Here is a 6,609-nt window from a genome sequence, read left to right as displayed (position 1 = left end):
TTGTTTGTTATATGGACGAAGATGTGGCCAACACGCACACCCAAAGACCTTGAGAAAAGTATAATCAAGGATTTCATTCAGCAAGAGTTCAAGTGGTGTTTTCATCTGACGAAGTCGTGGAGTCTGTTAATGCGAAAGCATGTGGTGGAAAACGCATCACTCCAAAACCGAAAAGGAACAGAGGCATGGGCAAGCAAAGCAAGACCAGTCTCAACTATATGGCGATGCTTACGCTCAGCTACACCGTTTTGCTGATGTGTATGAGGACAACACACACGATGTGTAATTCCAAGCTTATTAAAGAATGCATTGAGGTTGTGATACTTACCCTCCAATCGGATTGCACATGTATGATTTGTGACTGAGCAGTCGCTCAACTTGCGCTTGGAATTGCAAGAAAACATTAAACACATCAGACTTGCGTTTAAGAAGATAAAGCCAAGTAAATCGACTGTAAGCATCAATAAAACTGACATGGTAATTATGACCACTAAAAAAGGTTTGGGCTTGGCTCCATACATCCCAAAACACAAGTTCAAGAGGTTTATTAACTACACGGCTCGACTCTGAAAAAGGAAGCTGATGACTCTTGCCTTGCCGACAGGCATCACAAACTGCATCAACATGTTTATTGGACACAACTGGAAGCTCATGATGATGAAGTACATGGCAAACGATGGGAGTGGCGGGATGACCAAGGCGTGCATGCCAATGTGATGGAGACACACAAACACCGCTGAAAGCACTAGGAGCTGGTGGCACATCAAGTGCATAGAGACCATTATTGTGTAGTCAACCTCTTAGGAGTATGTTCGTCGTGTCCCGGTCCTTAACAAAAAAATGAAAAGGATGAAATTCAGCAAGAACATTATTATCACGAGTAAGTTTAGGAACTGAAATCAAACTACGTCAAACAGAGGGAACATGAAGGACATTAAGAAGACGTAATTGTGTGGATTGATGGGTAAGAAGTGATGCCTGACCAATGTGTGAGATGTGCATACCTTCCCCATTAGCGGTGCGAACCTGATCGTGTCCATGGTATCGCTCCTGTGTACAGAGCTTGCCCATCTCACTCGTTAGGTGATTGGTGGCTCCCGTATCCATGTACCAAGATGCATTAACCAGATAGGAAGGAGTATGCCCCTGTTCGTGACTTGCCAAAGCAGCATGCTTCTCATTACCCTTGCCATTGTTCCCGATCCCCAAGAAATCATGCTTGAAGTGACGATGACACCGGGAGGCAAGGTGACCATCAAGTCCACACAGCTGGCAGGGGACCTAAGCACCACATGAAGGGCAGCAGGCACGGACTCGACCTCCCGTGGAGGTAGTGGTGTTCCGCGACTTAGGCGTGGTCGGCGGAGGTTTGCCACTAGTTGGTGGCTTGTAGGGCTTGCCCTTCCCACGATTTGCAGCGTTGGCGGAAGGGTAACTCGGCGTAGAGCGACGAGCCTGGATGCGTTGTTCCGTGGCAAGAAGGCGCGCATACAGCTCACGCAGCTGGATGGGAGTGTCACGACCATTGATATTCTCCACCAAATTATCATAGTCGTCACTTAGTCCATTGAGCACATAAGAGGTGAACTCCTCCGAACTAAGAGCCTTGCCGATGGAGGCAAGTGTGTCAGCCATACCCATCACCTTGTTGAAGTAGTCAGTGACGGTGAGGTCATGAAGCTTCCCCTCCCAAGCGCAGTGTTAATAGCATAAGCACGCACCTGGGACTGCGAAGCAAAACTGGTATGTAGAGCCGTCCACGCGCCCCGAGACATAGCGGCAAAGATAACAGGCGACGAGACTCTCTTCGTGAGAGAGGACTGGATAGCAAATAGGATGGCTTGATCTTGAGCCACACACGCATGATGCCCCGGATGATATGGCGGGGACACGATAGAGTACCATCAACAAAGCCCTCCAAGTAGCGACCACGGAGAAGCAGCATCACCTGTACACGCCACGACAGATAGTTATCCATTGTGAGATTCACCGGGATGAGGTGTGCGAAGTAGAATGGTGCAACAGCAGCGACATGATCTGGCAGAGGCGGCACGTAGTAGCCCTGATGTAGACCACCATCAGGCGCCGACGAGATATGAACAAGCTCCGTCAAAGGAGCCGCAGCCGGCGGAGGATACGGTGCCGGGTAAGCACCATAGGACGGAGCAGATGCACTATAGAACGACGCGATCGGAGGAGTCGGCCGGTACCCCCCGTAGATCGTTGGTGCAGCGTTGTAGGGTGCTGCAGCAGTCACAGGTACGTCATAGGAATCCATGGGCGCCGTACATGGCTGGAGGTAGGGCGCCATACGTGGCTGGAGGTGATGCATTGTACGCAGCTGGAGGCGGGGCGCCATACATGGCTGGAGGCGGGGCACCGTACGCAGCTGCAGTCCAACACTCAACTCTCTCACACAGATTTGAATATGGTGGAAAGATGATTTTCACGAAGTAGGCGATCTCCTTGCCCTTACAAACTTCTTGGTTCAACTCCACAACTTGACGGAGGCTCCCAAGCGACACCTAACCAATCTAGGAGACACCACTCTCCAAAAGGTAATAGATGTTGTGTTGATGATGAACTCCTTACTCTTTTGCTTCAAATGATAGTCTCCCCAACACTCAACTCTCTCTCACAGATTTTTATATGGTAGAAAGATGATTTGAGTGGAAAGCAACTTTGGGAAGGCTAGAAATCAAGATTCTTGTGGTAGGATTGGTATATCTTGACCTCAACACATGAGTAGGTGGTTCTCTCAGAAAATGTATGCTGGAAGTGTAGGCACGTTCTGATGGCTCTCTCACATATGGAGAAGGGGGTGGAGGGGTATATATAGCCTCCACACAAAATCCAACTGTTACACACATTTGACCCAACTCGGTCAGACCGAATAGATGAACTCGGTGAGACCGATTTAGTTAAAAAATGTGAACGTTAGGAATCTTGGTGGGACCGACTAGAACAACTCGGTGGCACCGATGTGCTAGGGCTTAGGGAAAATCTCATCTTGGTGGTGCCGATTGCATCGACTCGGTGAGGCCGAAGTGAAGCAATAGGGCAACAGAGAATTGGTCAAGCCATCTCGGTGAGACCAATCGCTATTTTGGTGAGACCGAAATAATTGCAACAGGCAACAGAGAATTGGCAAGGCCATCTCGGTGAGACCGAGATCCGTCTCGGTGTGACCGAACTATTAGGGTTTCTGGCAGTGGCTATGTCATATGAACTCGGTGGCGCCGAATAGAAAGAATCAGTGGCGCCGAGTTGGAGTTTAGGGTTTTGACATATTTGGAATGAGAAAGTGGTTGAGGGATTTGGAGAAATATCACTAAGCATTTGAGCAAGCAAGCCATTAAGCAATACCTCACCCTCTTTTAATAGTATTGGCTTTCCTATGGACTCAATGTGATCTTGGATCACTAAAATAGAAATGAGGAGTCTTGAGCTTTTGCCAATATGTGTCCTTGACACGTTGAAGGGGTTCCACATCCTCTTGTACTTTCCACGCCATTGTTGAACTTGTCTAAAATACACTGGATAAAAGCATTAGTCCAACAAAAGATATGTTGACATTAATTACCAAAATCACCCAAGGAGCACTTGTGCTTTCACCTTTATCTGGCCGTGGAATTGTCCATGCCATGCCTTAGCACAGTTCTTCCAACTCCAATGCATGCAATCTATTGAGCCAAGCATACTTGGGAACCCGCGAGCTTTATTCATCTCCAAAAGCCTTGCAGTGTCTTCAGCATTGGGAGCTCTCAAATATTCCGGGCCAAACACTTGCACAATTCCGATTGCGAAGCGCTTGATACACATGATGGCTTGAATCTCACCATGGCCAAGTGGTCATCAACTAGATCATCCGAAATACTGTATGCCAACATATGCAAAGCGGTTGCCACCTTTTGAAAGGTGCTATGTCCGAGTTCTCCGGCGGCATTCCTCCTTTGCTGAAAAAACCAATCATGGCTCGCCAGTTTCTCTGCAATGTGTTTGAACAACTCGATGCTCATCCTAAAATGGCACCGAAAGTATGACTCGGGGTATGTGGGATTCTCCACAAAATAGTGCCTCATCAATCTGTTGTCGGCATCGATCTTATCTCTCCAATTTTTTTGAGGACCGATAACCGAACCACTGTGCTTCGACTTTTTATTGACGTGTGATACGTCTCCGTCGTATCTACTTTTCCAAACACTTTTGCCCTTGTTTTGGACTCTAACTTGCATGATTTGAATGGAACTAACCCGGACTGACGCTGTTTTCAGCAGAATTGCCATGGTGTTATTTATGTGCAGAAATAAAAGTTCTCGGAATGACCTGAAACTTCACGGAACATCTATTTGGAAATAATAAAAAATCCTTGCAAAAGATGAAGACCAGGGGCCCACACCCTAGTCATGAGGGTGGGGGCGCGCCTGCCCCTGGGTGCACCCCTACCTCGTGCCCCCCAGGAGCTCCTCCGACCTCAACTCCAACTCCATATATTTGCTTTCGGGGAGAAAAAAATCAGGGAGAAGGATTCATCGCGTTTTACGATACGGAGCCGCGGCCAAGCCCTAAAACCTCTCGGGGGGCTGATCTGGAGTCCGTTCGGGGCTCCAGAGAGAGGAATCCGTCGCCATCGTCATCATCAACCATCCTCCATCACCAATTTCATGATGCTCACCGCCGTTCATGATTAATTCCATCGTGGGCTTGCTGGACGGTGATGGGTTGGATGAGATTTATCATGTAATCGAGTTAGTTCTGTTAGGGTTTGATCCTTAGTATCCACTATGTTCTGAGATTGATGTTGCTATGACTTTGCTATGCTTAATGCTTGTCACTAGGGCCCGAGTGCCATGATTTCAGATCCAAACCTATTATGTTTTCATCAATATACGAGAGTTCTTGATCCTATCTTGCAAGTCTATAGTCACCTACTATGTGTTATGATCCGGCAACCCCGAAGTGACAATAATCGGGACCACTCCCGGTGATGACCGTAGTTTGAGGAGTTCATGTATTCACTATGTGTTAATGCTTTGGTCCGGTACTCTATTAAAAGGAGGCCTTAATATCCCTTAGTTTCCATTAGGACCCCGCTGCCACGGGAGGGTAGGACAAAAGATGTCATGCAAGTTCTTTTCCATAAGCACGTATGGCTATATTCGGAATACATGCCTACATTACATTGATGAATTGGAGCTAGTTCTATGTCACCCTATGTTATGACTGTTACATGATGAACCGCATCCGACATAATTCTCCATCACTGATCCATTGCCTATGAGCTTTCCATATATTGTTCTTAGCTTATTTACTTTTCCGTTGCTATTACTATCATCACTACAAAGTACCAAAAACATTACTTTTGCTATCATTACCTTTTGCTACCGTTACCACTACTATCATATTACTTTGTTACTAAACACTCTGCTGCAGATATTAAGTTTCCAGGTGTGGTTGAATTGACAACTCAGCTGCTAATACTTGAGAATATTCTTTGGCTCCCCTTGTGTCGAATCAATAAATTTGGGTTGAATACTCTACCCTCAAAAACTGTTGCGATCCCCTATACTTGTGGGTTATCAAGACTATTTTCTGGCGCCGTTGCCGGGGAGCATAGCTCTATTCTTTGAGTCACTTGGGATTTATATCTGCTTATCATTATGAAGAACTTGAGAGATCCAAAAACCAAGATTTATCCCTCAACTACGAGGGGAGGTAAGGAACTGCCATCTAGCTCTGCACTTGATTCACCTTCTGTTTTGAGTAAGCTTGCGACACCTAAACCTGCTTCTGCTATTCGTTCTGATATGTCGCATGTTATTGATGATGCCACTTCTGCTATGCATGATACTTACGATGAAACTACTTCTATGCTTGATACTACTGTGCCACTTGGTGAATTTCTTGATGAACAACTTTCTAGGGTTAGAGAGAATGAAATTATTGAAACTCATAACATTGATGAAAGTGATGATGAAGACTCTCCCCCTAATGAATATGAATCGCCTGTTATTCCTGAGGGTTATGTTTTTGAAAAATAAGCTGCTTTAGCTATTTTAGCTTGCAAAGATAGATACGAGCTCAAAAGGTTATTAGCTAAATGGAAGCAGCAATCTCTTAATGCTAGAATGAAACCTGACCCTACTTTTGCTACTTCACCTATCCGTGTTACTGATAAGGATTATGAATTCTCTGTTGATCCTGATATAATTACTTTGGTTGAATCTGATCCTTTTCATGGCTATGAATATGAAACTGCTGTGGCACATCTTACTAAACTAAATGATATAGCCACCCTGTTCACTAATGATGAGAAATCTCGCTACCTTTATATCCTTAAATTATTTCCGTTCTCATTAAAGGGTGATGCTAATATCTGGTTTAATTCTCTTGATCCTGGTTGTGTGCGTAGTCCCCAGGATATGATTTATTACTTCTCTGCTAAATATTTCCCTACTCATAAGAAACAAACCGCCTTAAGGGATATATATAATTTTGTGCAAATTGAAGAAGAGAGTCTCCCACAAGCTTGGGGGAGGCTTCTCCAATTACTTAATGCTTTGCCTGATCACCCCCTTAAGAAAAATGAAATCCTTGAAATCTTTTATA

At 45.5% G+C, this 6,609-nt stretch overlaps 1 pseudogene; it reads right to left on the bottom strand.

The window, feature by feature from the left end:
- Positions 1-1,281: 1,281 nt before the first annotated feature.
- LOC147976148 (uncharacterized) lies at positions 1,282-3,822 on the bottom strand (annotated as a pseudogene).
- Positions 3,823-6,609: the final 2,787 nt, after the last annotated feature.

Source organism: Triticum urartu, chromosome 4A (assembly GCF_056163025.1).
Source record: "Triticum urartu cultivar PI428250 chromosome 4A, HENAU_Tu73, whole genome shotgun sequence".
Lineage (NCBI taxonomy): Eukaryota > Viridiplantae > Streptophyta > Magnoliopsida > Poales > Poaceae > Triticum > Triticum urartu.
Note: the sequence above shows the minus strand (reverse complement) of the source record. Positions and strands in the feature narration are given on the sequence as shown.